Source organism: Eulemur rufifrons, chromosome 8 (genome assembly GCF_041146395.1).
Source record: "Eulemur rufifrons isolate Redbay chromosome 8, OSU_ERuf_1, whole genome shotgun sequence".
Taxonomy (NCBI): domain Eukaryota; kingdom Metazoa; phylum Chordata; class Mammalia; order Primates; family Lemuridae; genus Eulemur; species Eulemur rufifrons.
In genome coordinates, this window is record NC_090990.1 from 23,797,307 (window position 1) to 23,811,470 (window position 14,164).

Below are 14,164 nucleotides of genomic sequence, written 5' to 3' on the forward strand. Positions count from 1 at the left end.
GATCTGACACCGAGAGAATAAAGCCAGAAGGGAGGGGTCCAGGTGGCCTAAGGTCCGGCAGCTCTCCGGCCTCTCCACCATGCGGACAGCATCCTCTCATCGCTCTGCTGACACAGCATCCTTCCTGTGTTCATGTCCTCTGCTGGCCACGCCAGTGGGGAGGTCACGTGGGAGTTGCATGCATGTGTGCAAGCTGAACATCCAACCCCAAAGACACGACATGTTTTCAAATCGATTTCTTATGAAACCTCAGGGGTTCGAGGGATGAAACGCTTGCATCGGACTAGTGATTGTCATATTGAGTTAAATTTGATCACACTAGTAAAAGGATTTGCATTTTTATACTAGAAAACAGACACCTCCAGAATTAGCAAACAAATGGATGACTGGAAATAAATTCAGCCAAGGCAGTCTGTTGAGTTATAAGCAGGAAGGAGTCTAGGGTTACCTCTTCGTGTCACCAGGATGTGACACGAGGTGTTAGGGAACACTGGGAAGGGAGGAGTTGCCAACCCAGTCCCGGCTGTGGTCCCCAGGGTGACGCTTGCATGATCCGTAGACAGGCGTGCCGTCTGCACCCTCTTGCTCACCCCCTCCCCTGCCGTCCTCAGGCCCACACAGCCCTCCCTGCCCCCAGCCTGGGCGAGAACTCCACCAGCAGGTGGATCCAGGCTAGCCACGCTGCCATCTGTCTGGGATCCTGTGTGTTTAGGATGGATTTTGAAGCCCAGAACCCCTCCATCTTGCCCAGAATGCAATGATTACCCTTGTGCTGGGGCCTGACCTGGGCAAAGAGGAGTCCCTGATGGTGCATCTCCCTTCATCATTCACAAAAGAAAATCACTTTGTGCTGGACACCATTCTAAACACACTGAGGCAGGCAGACGCTACTACCAAGGCCCATGCTGGAGGCCACTAGCACAGGCCAGGAACACAGGACGGGGATTGGGGAGGTGCAGCTCCAGGGCACCTGGGCACTTGCTGCATCCCGGGCCGGGGAAGACACAGTCTAAGTCCAGGCCTCGCAGCAGGTGGAACTTGCCCAGGACCTGAATGGGTCAGCTTGACTCAGAGTCTATTAGGAAAAGGTCATCGAGTTTGCCAATGGTCAGAAAAGAGAGGGGAAGGCAACCTCTGGTCCTGGAGGTGACTCAGAGGGTCCCAGGGGAGACTGCAGCGGTTCCAGCAACTCCTCTCCCCCAGGCGTTTGCGCCCTGCCATCACTCCTTTCCTTCTGATCGGAGTGATTAGGTTTTTTATCCAGTAATCCTTCCATGTGTTCTTTCCAACGCTGTTTATTGTGTAGCACAGAGATGGAAATCTATTTACTAATCTGTTCAATTTTAACTCAATTCTGCCATCACCCTGGGAGGGGCTGGGGCTGATGTGATTCCTGGGGGGAGCACAATGAGATCCCAGCTGAGTCTACATATAAGGAACCTTTAACACAATAGGTGTGGGGTTTTTCTAAAAAGCAACTGAAATAGAGAAGGTAGGATTTTTAAAAAGAAGGTGCCACTTGCATTTTCCCCGTCTCAGTGGCCACATTGTGGGGCCTTTTGCCTGGATAACCCGGGTAATTGCTTCAGTTCTCTGCCTTTCTGGGGCTTGGTGAGGAGGTGGCCTTCTGCTGGGTTCCCCAGGGACGGAAGGAGGGAATTCTTACCTTGTCAGGGCTTGATCAGTAGACAAACGATAAGTCTCCCAAGGCGACCCGCTTACACGCTTACACATCTCTTGCCATAGACGTTCCCAAACCCACCAGCTGTGTGGCTGTCAGAGTCTGTCAGAAGTACCACCTGGCCGCCATTTGGCGGGAGATGTCAGCCATTGGGGTTCACACGTTGGCAGCTCGAGCCTGGAAGGCAGGGGACCTGCTCGAACAGAGGCCACCCAGGAGCTGGAGCACGCGGAAAGCTGGCCAGGCCCGGAGGGAGGTCGTCTGGGTCTTCACCAGGACCCTTGGCCCCCCATGTGTGACGATCTGTCAGATCTTCACCTCGGCCAGAGCCACCCGGGCACCCTGACCTCCAGGATGACCCCTGATCACCACCAGGAGGAGTCTAGGGGCCTTGGCCCAGAAGTTCGGGGGCCTCCCCCTCCAGCCGGTGGGGCCACGGTGCCCACTCTGACCTGCGTCCAGGCTAGTGGCTGGATCTCCACCCTGCCCAATGCCCAGGAAGGACAGGAGTTGAGACTGGGAAGAGCCCCCTGGCTCGGGCCAGGTTCCCCTTCCTCTCGCCCACTCCTCCCTCCTTAGCTCCTGCCCCTGTGCTGACGCCCACCTCAAGCCTGCTCAATGGCTCACATGGACACTTGTCTCTAGCCTTGGCCCCTTGTCCCGGGGGACATGACTCTGGGGCTTGCGCTCAGCTCCACAGCTGTGCACGAGAAGCCTCCCCCTCCAGTCTGCCTGAGGACTGCCCGGCCGCGCCTGCTTTCTGTCTGCTTCCCCTCCGCTTTCCAAAGAAAGTCCCTCAGCCTCCTCCTGGTCGACCCAGCAGTAGGACCCCTGTTTCTTGCGTCAAGACAATGACATCCACTGCCTCGGCTGGGCGTCCCACTGACACCATCGCCATCGTTCTCACTGTCATCCAAAAAGTTAACTGGGATGGGGGTGGGGGCGGTGTGTCCCAACAGCCCTGTTCCTCAGGCTTTGAAGGTTCTTGGTTCCCCATTCACTGAGAAAATCAGACTGTCATTGTAAGCGTGGCAGAGGCAGCAGAGATGAGGAGGCACTTGACCCCTCTGGCTTTCTGAAACAGCCTCCGTGTTGCCCCAAGCCGCCTGCTGCCCTTAGGGGAGAGGTAGAAGGGGCCTGCCTGGTAGCAGAAGTGCCACTGCGGCTGGCACTGAGACACACGCCATCCACAAGTGTGTGCGCGCCGAGCTGCCCATACGCAGTGTTCAGATGCCCTGTGTAGAAACGCTCCTGATTTCAATCACAGATCACATCCACATCAGATAAAACGGGCTTGCTAAATTGGGTTCCCCGCACCATCCTGATGTGTGCCCTGGCATATCAAATCAATCGCTTAAAGGCAAATCGATGAGCCAAATGAAGTCTGCAATCTCAGGAATTAGGCTCACTGCCCGTGCCTCGATTTTTCAGATTCCAATTCAACTAACATTTATTGAGCAACTATATTTGCCAGGCAGTGAGCTCAGGGCTTTCACATATGCTGTTTTATGAATAGTTGCAAACACTCTGCCAGGGAGTAATATTATGGCCATAGTAAAGATGAAGAGGATAAACGAAGACCTCAAGGTCACCCAGCTGTCAGCGGCAGGGCTGTGGATGGGGCAGGGACTCGGCCATCATTTTGTTGCTACCCATGGCTAGTTTAAGGGATGGAGGATGCACTTCTCATCAGGCCTGGGACTTCTGTGATGCAACAGCTCTGGAGTGAAAATTGCATTAGAGCCAACCTGTCCGTACCCACTGGAGAGTTAAGTGTTCAGATGTCAGCAGCTCCCCTGCTGTGACGGTCAGGAGGGCCCTGGCTCCATGGGAAGAATGCAGCCTTGGAGGCAGACCAGGGTGCTAGCTGCTGCTGGCGACTCAACCTCTCTGTTCTAGTTTTCTCACACCGAGAATGGAGGCTTCACACCTACCTCACCAAGGTTGTTGGAGGATCACCCCGAAAACCTTTCAAGCCTGTTATAATGTGAGCTTCATGAGAACAGAGAATCTGCCTGTCACATTCACTGCTGAGCCCTGGGACCGTGGCTGGCAAGTTGTAGATGCCCAATAAATACCTGTGGTGTGGACAAACGCAATAATGCTGGTTGCCTTCCAGTCTACTCCCCGTGGTGAGCAGGCACGTCCCGCAACCACCTGGAACGTCTCCAGTGCCCGAGACACAGGAGGCTCAGGCCAAGGCTTGGTGGGACTTTTGTACTCACTACTGAGAACAGCCACTACCCACAGCAGCTGTGGCCACCTCACCGCCCTTCCTGAGCCTTCTTACGAAACTGCAGAAACCTGAAACTCTTCACCCTCCAAATCAGAGCTTAAAAATGGGCAACTTACAATTTTTTTTTTCACTTTGGCAAGTAAGGATATTTTTTGAAAACTACTCTTACTATCATTTCATGAAAGAAAGGACATTTTAACTGCAAAAATCAGGAAGCCATGCTATCAGAAAAAGGACAATCCTTTCCAAGAGCAAATAGCCGGCAAACTTAGATTAACATAACCCCCCAAAAAAGACTGTACTTTAAATTTTTTTTGAATGCAGAAAGATGACAATGTAGAATTGTATTTTATGATGTCACATGGTGACTTTTTTCCTTGATATAAATTTTTCACCTTGAGAATCTATATTGAAAATACAGTGACAATAATAATGATAGAAAACATTCAATGAGTTCTCACTGTGGGCTTTGTTATGCTCAGCAATTTGCAAACCTTGCCTCCTTAAGATACAACCTGGAAGGTGGAAACTTTACCCCAACATATAGATGAGGAAACTGAGGCTCTTGCCTTCTCCCTTATGGAGGCTGCCCAGGGGTGTGGGCCAACGAGGGTTGCAAGAAGGGGCCCTCCCAGTACACACTGAGGGTGCCTGAAGCCTGGATTGGCCAACCCAGAACAATCTGGAAAATCAGGGAAAAACACCACTGCCAGGCAAGACAGCATCCCAGCCTGCCTAGAGTCCACAGACAGGGCCTGGAAGCGACTGCTCTAAGTCAGCACCCACCAGCAATGCAAGAAACCTCACAGTGCCAAGCAGGGCGAGCCGTCGATGGAGGAGCTCTTCAGCAAGGTGATTGAGGTGAACGCGGCGCCCGCACTGCTGGAGATCGTGGACACGGTGGGCGCCAAGCACCTGGTCACCCTCAGGGACCTGTACATCAGGAACAGCGACAGCTTCGTGGTGCTCTACAGCGTTTGCGGTGAGGCCTGGTTCGAGGCGGTGCGGCCGCTGCGCGAGCGCATGGCCCGGCTGCGGGGGCCCAAGGCCGTCCCGCTGGTGCCAGTGGGCACCAAGGCCGACCAGGATCCCGAGCGCCAGGTGCTGACGGCGCGGGGCCGCGCGCTGGCCCGCGAGTGGCGCTGCCCGTTCCTGGAGGTCACCGCCAAGAGCAAACTGATGGTGGACCAGGTGTTCACGCAGGTGGTGCGTGAGATGGAGGCCCTGGCCCCGCCCGAGGAAGAGGTCCCGCAAGTCCCCACCAACGCCCCGGATACGTGGCCATCGGAAAAATTCATCGGCTAATATGCAACTGTTGATGTTTCACAAGCTCCTCTCTTGTCGTGATTTCTGAAGCTATTTCTACTCTGCCTTTTTAAAGAAAGTTATCCAGCCGTAAACAATTGGTGACTTTTATATATTAACTCATACCAGTGCTTCAAGCTGTCTGCAGATCTTTCTTCAATTATTTGGTGAAAACTGTGCAACTTCGTTTATCTTTGATAGTGCTATAAAAAGAAGCCAAACATTGCATTATTTTTTTCTTGTATGGGGAGAATACTGCCCTTTTCTTCAAGTGGAACTTGTTACTGGACTTTTTTTTATAATTAACACCTTCTGAATTGCAGCCAATATTTGAATTTATTGAGGATCGTAAGCTAAAGAGTTTAAGCTTTGATTCCATGGGGTTTTCGTGTTTCCCTCTCCTTTATAGCATTGAATTGCAGCAGTAATATTTTCCTCTCTGTATTCTAAATATAGTTATGACATACATAGCATTGGTTTGAAAGGGATATTGTATACACTGGGAGGGGGAAAAACGACTGTGTACTCACACAAAGATAGCCCAGCTCTTTATTTTTATAATTGACATCTAGTTGATTTCTGTGTCTTTAAATTGTGTGAAAATAAAATTACTTTACAAGTCAGGAAAAAAAAAAGAAACCAGACAGTGATTTTCAGGGCCTGCAGACAAGGTACACCAAGGCCCAAGGCTCTTAAGACATTGAATATTATCCTGATATATTCTGAAGTAAAAAGCTAATATTTATTAAAGAAAATATGATCTAATCTAAAGTAAAAGTATCACAATGGGTGTACTGATTTTTTTTTAAAAGAAAAGTTACATTTTAAAAAGAAAAATACCAGTTTCATAAGCACCCTCCAGCCAGATTCCAGGCCCTTGGGTTGGCTCACAGCAATTCTGATTTAAAAAAAGCAAAAAAAAAAAAAAAAAAAAAAAACCAGAAAGAAAAAAAATCTTTGAAAAGGGGACTTTTCATACAGACATACAGAAAAGTAAATAAAATTAATTGAAAATACCAACAGCCATTCATTTTAAGTGTTATAAAAATGCCAAAAAGGACATCCTTGTTCCCACGTTCTAGGGCTCAAGATACGCCCTTTTCTGAAAACTGACATCTATAAAGAGGAAAATACAAATGAGGAGGAAAATAATCAATGCCATCTTTTCAAGGCCCTAAACAGTCATGGAATGAAAAAGATGTGATCTCACTAAGCGAAGTAGCACAAGAATGGAAAAACAAGCACCACATGTACTCCCCATCAAATTGGTATTAATTGATCAACACTTACATGCACACATAGTGGTAACATTCAATGGGTGTCAGGCAGGTGGGAGGGGGGAGGAAGGGATGGGTATAGTCGCACCTAACAGATGTGGTGCGCACCGTATGGGAGACGGGCAAGCTTGTAGCTCTGACTCAGGCGGGACAAAGGCAAAATATGTAACCTAAACATTTGTACCCTCAGAATAGTCTAATATAAACAAAAAATAAATAAATAGATAGATAGATAAAAAGATGTGATCTCATTAACTATGTAGCTTCTAAAGAACATTTGTCCTGGGGGGAAAGGCGGTACATGGGCAACGTATGTAACCTGCAATTCTGTATCCCCCATAACAATAAGATGAAATAAAAAAATAAAAAAATAAAAATAAAAAAAAAAGAACATTTGTCTTAATTTCACAGACCTCCTCCCTTATTCCTCAAACCCATCCAACCCCAGCTGACCCTAAACTCCCATGGTGACTTCCAAGATAAACTGACAACCTCGTTTAAGCACCTCAGAACAACCAAATGCATACACTGTGGGCCAGATACTCCTACAGGCCACATCACACTCAGGCAGGTTGTTATTCCCATGCCTCAGATGAGAAAACTGAGGCCTGGAGTAATTAAGCAAAACTGATTCCAATTCTAACTCTTTCTTTATAATTCCACAGCTCCCGTTAAAATCAGAAGAGGAGGACTGACTCCAGTTCCTTTGAGCCCTGTCATTCCAAGCTCCCAGTCAAACGAGAGAGATGGCACAGTGTTCCCAAACTGCTGAGCGGCAGAGCAAACCTTGCGCCCTCAGCTCCACACATTGTTCACGGACCACCTCCGTCAGCTGTGAACTGGAATTCCTAGGAGACGAGTGAGCAAGGGGATGCTTCTGCATCTGTCTTTTGAGGAGCAAAGCAGCAGATCTCTCTGACAGCATAATGTTCCGTCATCTCTTTCAACTCAGGGACAGAGCTGACAGGTCCCCAGAAACTGTCTCTCCTCCATCGTTTCCTAGCCCCAGAAAGCACTTCGGGAAAGAGAGGGGCCACCTGTAACGCATGTGACCTAAGTCCTCATGAGCAGGACTATGAAGGGCAGATGGATGGGGCTGGGTCGCCCCAGAACCAGACCCTGAGGCAAGGACAGGAGTGCAGGTAGTTTATGTGGCAGGTGATTCCAGACAGTGGGGAGGAAAACAGGGAAGGAAAGGAAGCCAGTGCGGGTTTCTGATATGGGCAACAGGGACTCAGCCCCCCAGGGAACCTCTGGGAGACTGTGTAGGACATGCTCAGAGTTGTCACAACCAAGGGTGACAAGCTGGTTATTTGTGTACTAATCCTTTCCAGTGGCTGGTTGAGGGCTGTTCCCAGGGGTGCCAATTCCCTGGCAGTCCTACCCTCTGGCTGAGCATGCTTCAGGTAGAGAATGCCAGCAGGCAGAGGGGCAGGGGCTTGCAGAAGACGACTGTTAGCAGGGAAGGGCATGGTGAGTGCACAGAGGATGATTCGAGGCACCACTGGCTCTGCAACCCCAGGGTGAGCCATTCCATCACATTAGCCCCAGGTCTGGGCAAGTGAGAGAGAATAAAGGGTGGGGGGAGAGAGAGAGAGAGAGAGAGAGAGAGAAGCAGGAGGTACTATGAGGTACATGATGGGACTGTCTATTCATCTATAGTCTCTTTGAAATTATTTTCTTTGCCATTTCTACAGCCTGTTTCCTCTACAGCATGTTAAATAAGAATAATAACATTCCCTATCCTATGAGGTGGGTGTGGAATTACATGACTTCTGTGTGTGAAGCACTTAGAACCATGTCTGGCACATAGTAAGTTCTCAATAAATTACCCAGCTCTGCCTGGTGTCCATAGGTTTGAAAATATATTGGAAGTCCCAGCCCCAGCCATACATAGAGATTGGAATCACTCTTAATGCCTTCATCCTGAGGCACAAGCATCCCAGGAGACTCCTGCCTCATTGAGTTGGATAGACTCAAGCCCTTGGATGGGTCTCAACTCCTAGACAACCCCTTCCTATAATTACCATCCTAGGTAATTACCATTGAGGACTGGCAGGACCCGCTTCCGCCTGCGAGTCTTGTCCAGAGTTGACGTCCCCATCCCCATTCCCAACGAGGCTGGAGACTTGTCCTGCACCCCTGCCCCCTGGCCCAATAGCAGGACCCTGAGCTCAGCCAGCCTCTCCACTGGGGATGGACACTTGATCCCCATCCCAGGCTGCACTGTGGTCCCGCTCCAAGGAGATAGCACCAGGCACCTTCTAGGATCACCTACTGTTGGACATCTCATCAGTTCCTACCACTCCGCCATAGTCCAAAAGGTATGAAACAGCAGATAGACTCAATTCACTGCAAAGAGAATTAACAAGGATCCACAAAAGCTACTGCACTGGAGCCCCAGACTGAGGGCACACAAGCAGGATGAGATAGATTAGCAACAGCCTGAGGCTTGGCGGGCATGAGCTTGGATGGTGGGGGAAGCCTGGGGGGAGGAAATTGGAAGACACAGCCCTGTGTGGGGCAGACACAGTCCTGTGTGGGTCCCACACACCCAGGCTCTACCCACCTCACACAGAGCCAAGGGCAGCGAGAGAACCTGGCAGTCTGAGGCTGTCCCAACCTCTCTGGAAACCAGCACTGGACTAGGAAGCTACCCTCAGCTGCCGTTTGCAGGGGTGAGACCCCAAGGGGACAAAGGGCCTGGGACACTGGGTGACAGGGCCAGGTGCACCTTCCCGAGGCACCGCAAAGGGGCTAGGAGAAGGGAGCCCATTGTAAGTATCAGGGCACCTTCAGCACGTCCTGGGATCTCACTACTACAGCCCCCAGCTGGCAGCTATATGAAGGACGCCTGGGTTCTGTCGGTTTCTGATGCCCAGGTCCTGCGGGCCTTTCGTAGCACTGGACTCTGCTTCCAGCCTCCCTTAGTCACCCCCGACAAGGCCCCCTCTGTTCTTGGCACACTGGCCACCTCCACTTTGCTTCCCACATTATCCCCAGCCTTGAGCCTGCCTGAGTTGGGCTTCACTGGCATTGGTCCTCTCCTTAGGGCTTGGTGGCCACCAGTAGTGGCTCTTCCCAGGGCAGGGAGGCAAGCCCAGGGTACTGTCAGAAAACGCCGTTTCCATCTTAGTGGCCCTTTTCCTGCTCAGATTTTAGAATGAACATCTGCCAATGCCAATCCTTCTTGAAAATGCACCCACATTTGCTGGGACATCATAATGGACTGAAATTAGGGGCGAAGCTGACTGTGGGGGAAATATAAGGGTGATGGATTCTCTTAGGGGCACGAGGCCAATGAGTGGCAGTCCCCACACCCCCTGCACTTACCGTCTTTATTAAGGGTCTGCTTGCAGGAACCTGTGCTTCATCTTTTGGGTTTTTTTTTTTTTTTAGCTTTAAAAAAAATTTGCAAATCATACATGTTTATTATAGAAAAAGCAGATAGGCCAAAGGAAAATTAAGAAAAATCACTCTTCATCCCACTATTCTGAAAGAACCACTCTTTTTAACATTTTGCGCAAACTTTCCATCCCTAAATATACATATACAATTAAATGTTTAGCTGAAATTATTGACCTAAAATGGGTTTTTTGTTTTGTTTTGTTTTCTTAACTTTAATAGTTAAAGCTTCCATATAAGCAGTTTTTGTCCTGAAAGGACTGGTGTTGACCTTAGGAGTAGACTATTTATTTTGGGAAGACCCTTTGAATGGGTTTTTGGTTACAAAACGTTAAACAAATAACTCCCTCCCACATCCCTGGAGGGATGAGTCGACGCTGAACTATTGTGCTGGACGCTGCTGTCTGCTTGGAGCCCATTACACAGGGCCTGCCCAGTTTGCTGAAGGAGAAATGAGCATTTGCACCATCAGCCACTGCCGGGGAAAAAGATCCCCAGAAAACAAGCAAGGCCCAGGCAGGCGAGCCTCAGAGGGGACAGTGAGGAAAGTCTCCCCTCCCCTTCCACATCCGTGGCCTGACATTGGAGCTCTGATGTCTCAGAACACTCCCTGCTGATGCAACTGGCCTCCTGCTCAGAAGGACAATGTGAGCAGACAGGGCCTTGGGGTGCTCTCAGAAACAATAGGATGACCCTTTTGGGGAGGCTCTGTTCCTGCAGCCAAGCAGCACCAAGGTTTGGAGCCTTTGTAATTTATGGTATTAGCTGAAATATGTCCTCATAGGCTGATGAAGTCTGAGACATCCTGGTTACAAACAGATATTTGACAAAAGTAGAAATGTGCTCTACCCCCTGTTTTGATATCTGCTTCCCCCACCACCACCTCAACAACGTAGCGTGTGTGTCTTTTCATCTTAGTAGTTATAGAAGTTGTCACTTTAATAGATGAATCATTTTCCTCCTTACACAGGTATAACCACAATTTATTTAAACATTCCCTCTTGTTGGAGCAACTTGAAAGCATAGTGGTTTTGAGGCAATCAAGGCAGGGCTGTGGACTATGGTGAGCCCTGGCCTGGAGATGTGGTGATCTGGGGCACCAAGGGCAGTGCCCGCTTGGCCTGGTTTCAGAGTCGTGCCCATGTGCTCGGGTTCCTGCTCTCAGCCGTGCCCCTCCCCTGCTCTGAGCCTGAAACTGCTGCTCTGTGGCTCCGTGGTGTGACACTAGTTGCCTGGTATCAGCACACAGGCCAGCTACAACTGACTGCCCTGTTTGCTTGGCAAACCCTCCCTCAAAGTGCCTCTGAGGCACTTAGAGCCTCAGTTTTATCATCTCTCCTGTTCATGTTGAACCCTTTCAGTTAAAGATGGTAGGTCGACCACACGTGTTTGTTTCCTCTATTTCCCTAGACCCCACAAAAATGATACAATGAATTCTTTTAGAGGACAAAGAGAATAGGGAGAGGAAAAGCAACAAACAAGAGACTTCAACGGTTTTTACAAGATGCAAAGCAAATAGAGGTAACCTTTATCAGGGACAAAGAAACTACACTGGAACATCCTCCCAGAGCTACCCATGAGAGCAGAGAGAAGAGAGCAGATTTGCTCTGCTCGAGGCCCCTGGAGAGTTGAGGACTTGCAGGCAACTAGGTACTGTGTCAGGGATGGGGAAAACTCAGGGCTGCAAACGGAGATTTAAAGTCTATAAATTTGGTGGCCAAACTCTCCTGTGGATTGTATAGGTTGTTCCCGGAAATTTCAATTCCGCTCAACATCCTCCTTCCTGACAGATCCCTGCTTTTGTTAGAATATCTATACCTCTTCCAGAAAGCAGGTGCTTCCAGGGAAGACCTGATCTCCAGGCCTAAAGGAGGGATCTTGCCTGAGACAGTAAGCACATGACTGCTCACAGGGGCTTGGGGTGAGCTCATGTCCCAAGTTAGTCCAATCAGGTAGAAAAAAGTCCTCAGAGAGAGAGATTTTTCTCTAGCTTTCTTCAGCTGAATGGAGACATGGAAGTGTAATAGCCCAGCGCTTCTCAAGCTTTCACGTTTATAGGAATCACCTGATGATCTTATTAAAATGAAAGTTCTATCAGTAGGCCTTGGACAGGGCTTGAGATTCTGCATATATGACAAGCCTTTGGGTGACACCAATGCTGCCAGTCCAACGACCACACTGGAGTGGCGAAGGCATAGTTCAGTTCCTAGTGGCACAACTTTATGGCCACTAGGAGGAATAAAGGAACCAGCTCATCTGAGTCAGATGCTGAAGACAGCAAAGCAAAGAGCCCGAAGAACCCCAGTGCTAGATGGCATCATTGAGCCACTGATCTGTGCCACACCTGGAGCACTTTCTACCCTTGAACTTCCAGTTCTGCTGATATGTCTTTGCTTACGCCAAAGTCAGGCTTTGCCAATTACAGTGAGACTCTCAGGGAGGGGGAGTTATTCTCTGGAGAAGGAAAATGGGAGAGGATCAGGATTGAGGGGCACCAGGCACAGGGGCTGGGAGCCAGGCACAAGACTGGAAACAGGCATCAGGTAAAAATCTGCACACGAATGAGGCATGAAGGAACTTTCAGAATGGTAGAAATATAAAAGTTTTTCTAACGTACAATTAATATTTTTACATTTCTACTTGCTATACATAAATGATACCTCAATTTAGAAAGTGTTTTAACAGCCTGTACATGGAAAGGTGATATCCCCTGGCCACCCCCTCCCCTGGCCCACGTCCAACTCTGTAGAAGCCAAAACTGCACAAGGCAGGAAAAGGATGGAAGGATTCTTTTCAGTTAAATGGAATGGCCCCAAAGAGAAGACCTCGCACATTGTCATTTGAGAATTCCCACATGAGACGATCGGCCTCAAAGTGAAACCCATCCCTTGGTAATTGTCCCTGCCCCAGCCTGTATTCAGAGATTTCAGTCACCTATGTAGTGCTTGTTTCATGAATGAGCAATGAAGGATTAGTAGACACTTGAGAAAAGACCCAAACACAAAACAGAAAAAATAAATTAAACAAAATAAAACAACACCGATATCAAAACAGGAAAACAAACAACTGAAGAAAATAGAGATAATATAGGCCTCAAAAGAAAACTTAAAAATGATATGGAATTAGTACATTCTGAGTTATAAGAGAAGAAATTTGTTCATTATAGGAGAATAGGGTTTATAAAAGAAGGAACAATAAGGGAACAAGAAAGCACCATTAGAAATTAAGAATAAAAGAGAAAAAAATGAATATATTCAATAAAAGATTTGTAGGATAGAGATAATGAAATCCGTTAGAAAGCAGAGGAAAAAGACAAAGATGGAAAATGTGGAAGAAAGTACAAGAGTTTGGATAACCAATCCAGAAACCCAATACCTGACTAATAGGAGAAATAGAAAGAAAGAACAGAGAAAAAGAGAGGAAGAAATTCTCAAAGACCTGACTCAAGAAAATTTCCTAAGAGCCGGGCACGGTGGCAGCTCACACCTATAATCCCAACACCTTGGGATGCCGAAGTGGGAGGACGGCTTGAGGCCAGGAGTTCGAAATCAGCCTGAGCAACATAGTGAGACCCTGTCTCTACAAAAAATAGAAAAAAATTAGCTGGGAGTCATGGTGTGCACCTGTAGTCCCAGCTACTCAGAAGGCTGAGGCAGGAGGATCGCTTGAGCCGAGGAGTTTGAGGTTGCTGTGAGCTATGATGATGCCACTGCACTCTAGTCCAGGAGACAGAGCAAGACCCTGTCTCAAAAAAAAAAAAAAAAAAAAGAATGTGTCCTGAAACTATATGGTATCTTCTACTTCCAGGTTTATGTAAGGTTTCAGAACACCAGGAACAAAGAATAGATCCAAAAAGTTTCCAAAGAGAAAAAAAAATACTACATGCAACATTACAATCAGAATGGCATTTAACTTCCCAAGAACAGAACTAGACGCTAGAAGACAATGAAGCAATGCTATCATATTTTGAAATACAATCTTGTTTTCAGCCTCGGATTTTATATGCAACCAAATGAGAAATTTTGTGACAATAAAATAAAAATATTTTCAGACATAAAAGACCCAGAAAAATTACCTTTTATACACCCTTCCTTAAAAAATGACTGGATAATGTGCTCCAGGAAAATTAGGGTGTAATCTAAGAAAGAGGAAGACAAAGAATCAAGAAATGGTGGATCCAACCCAGGACAGGGACAAAGGCAGTCCCTGGAGGATAGCTGTGCAACAGGCCTACAGACTGATCAGTATAAGTGGAAGTGA

The 14,164-nt window shown here is 48.2% G+C and overlaps 1 pseudogene; it reads left to right on the top strand.

The window, feature by feature from the left end:
• Positions 1–1,820: 1,820 nt before the first annotated feature.
• On the top strand, positions 1,821–5,222 carry LOC138390261 (ras-related protein Rap-2c pseudogene; annotated as a pseudogene).
• Positions 5,223–14,164: the final 8,942 nt, after the last annotated feature.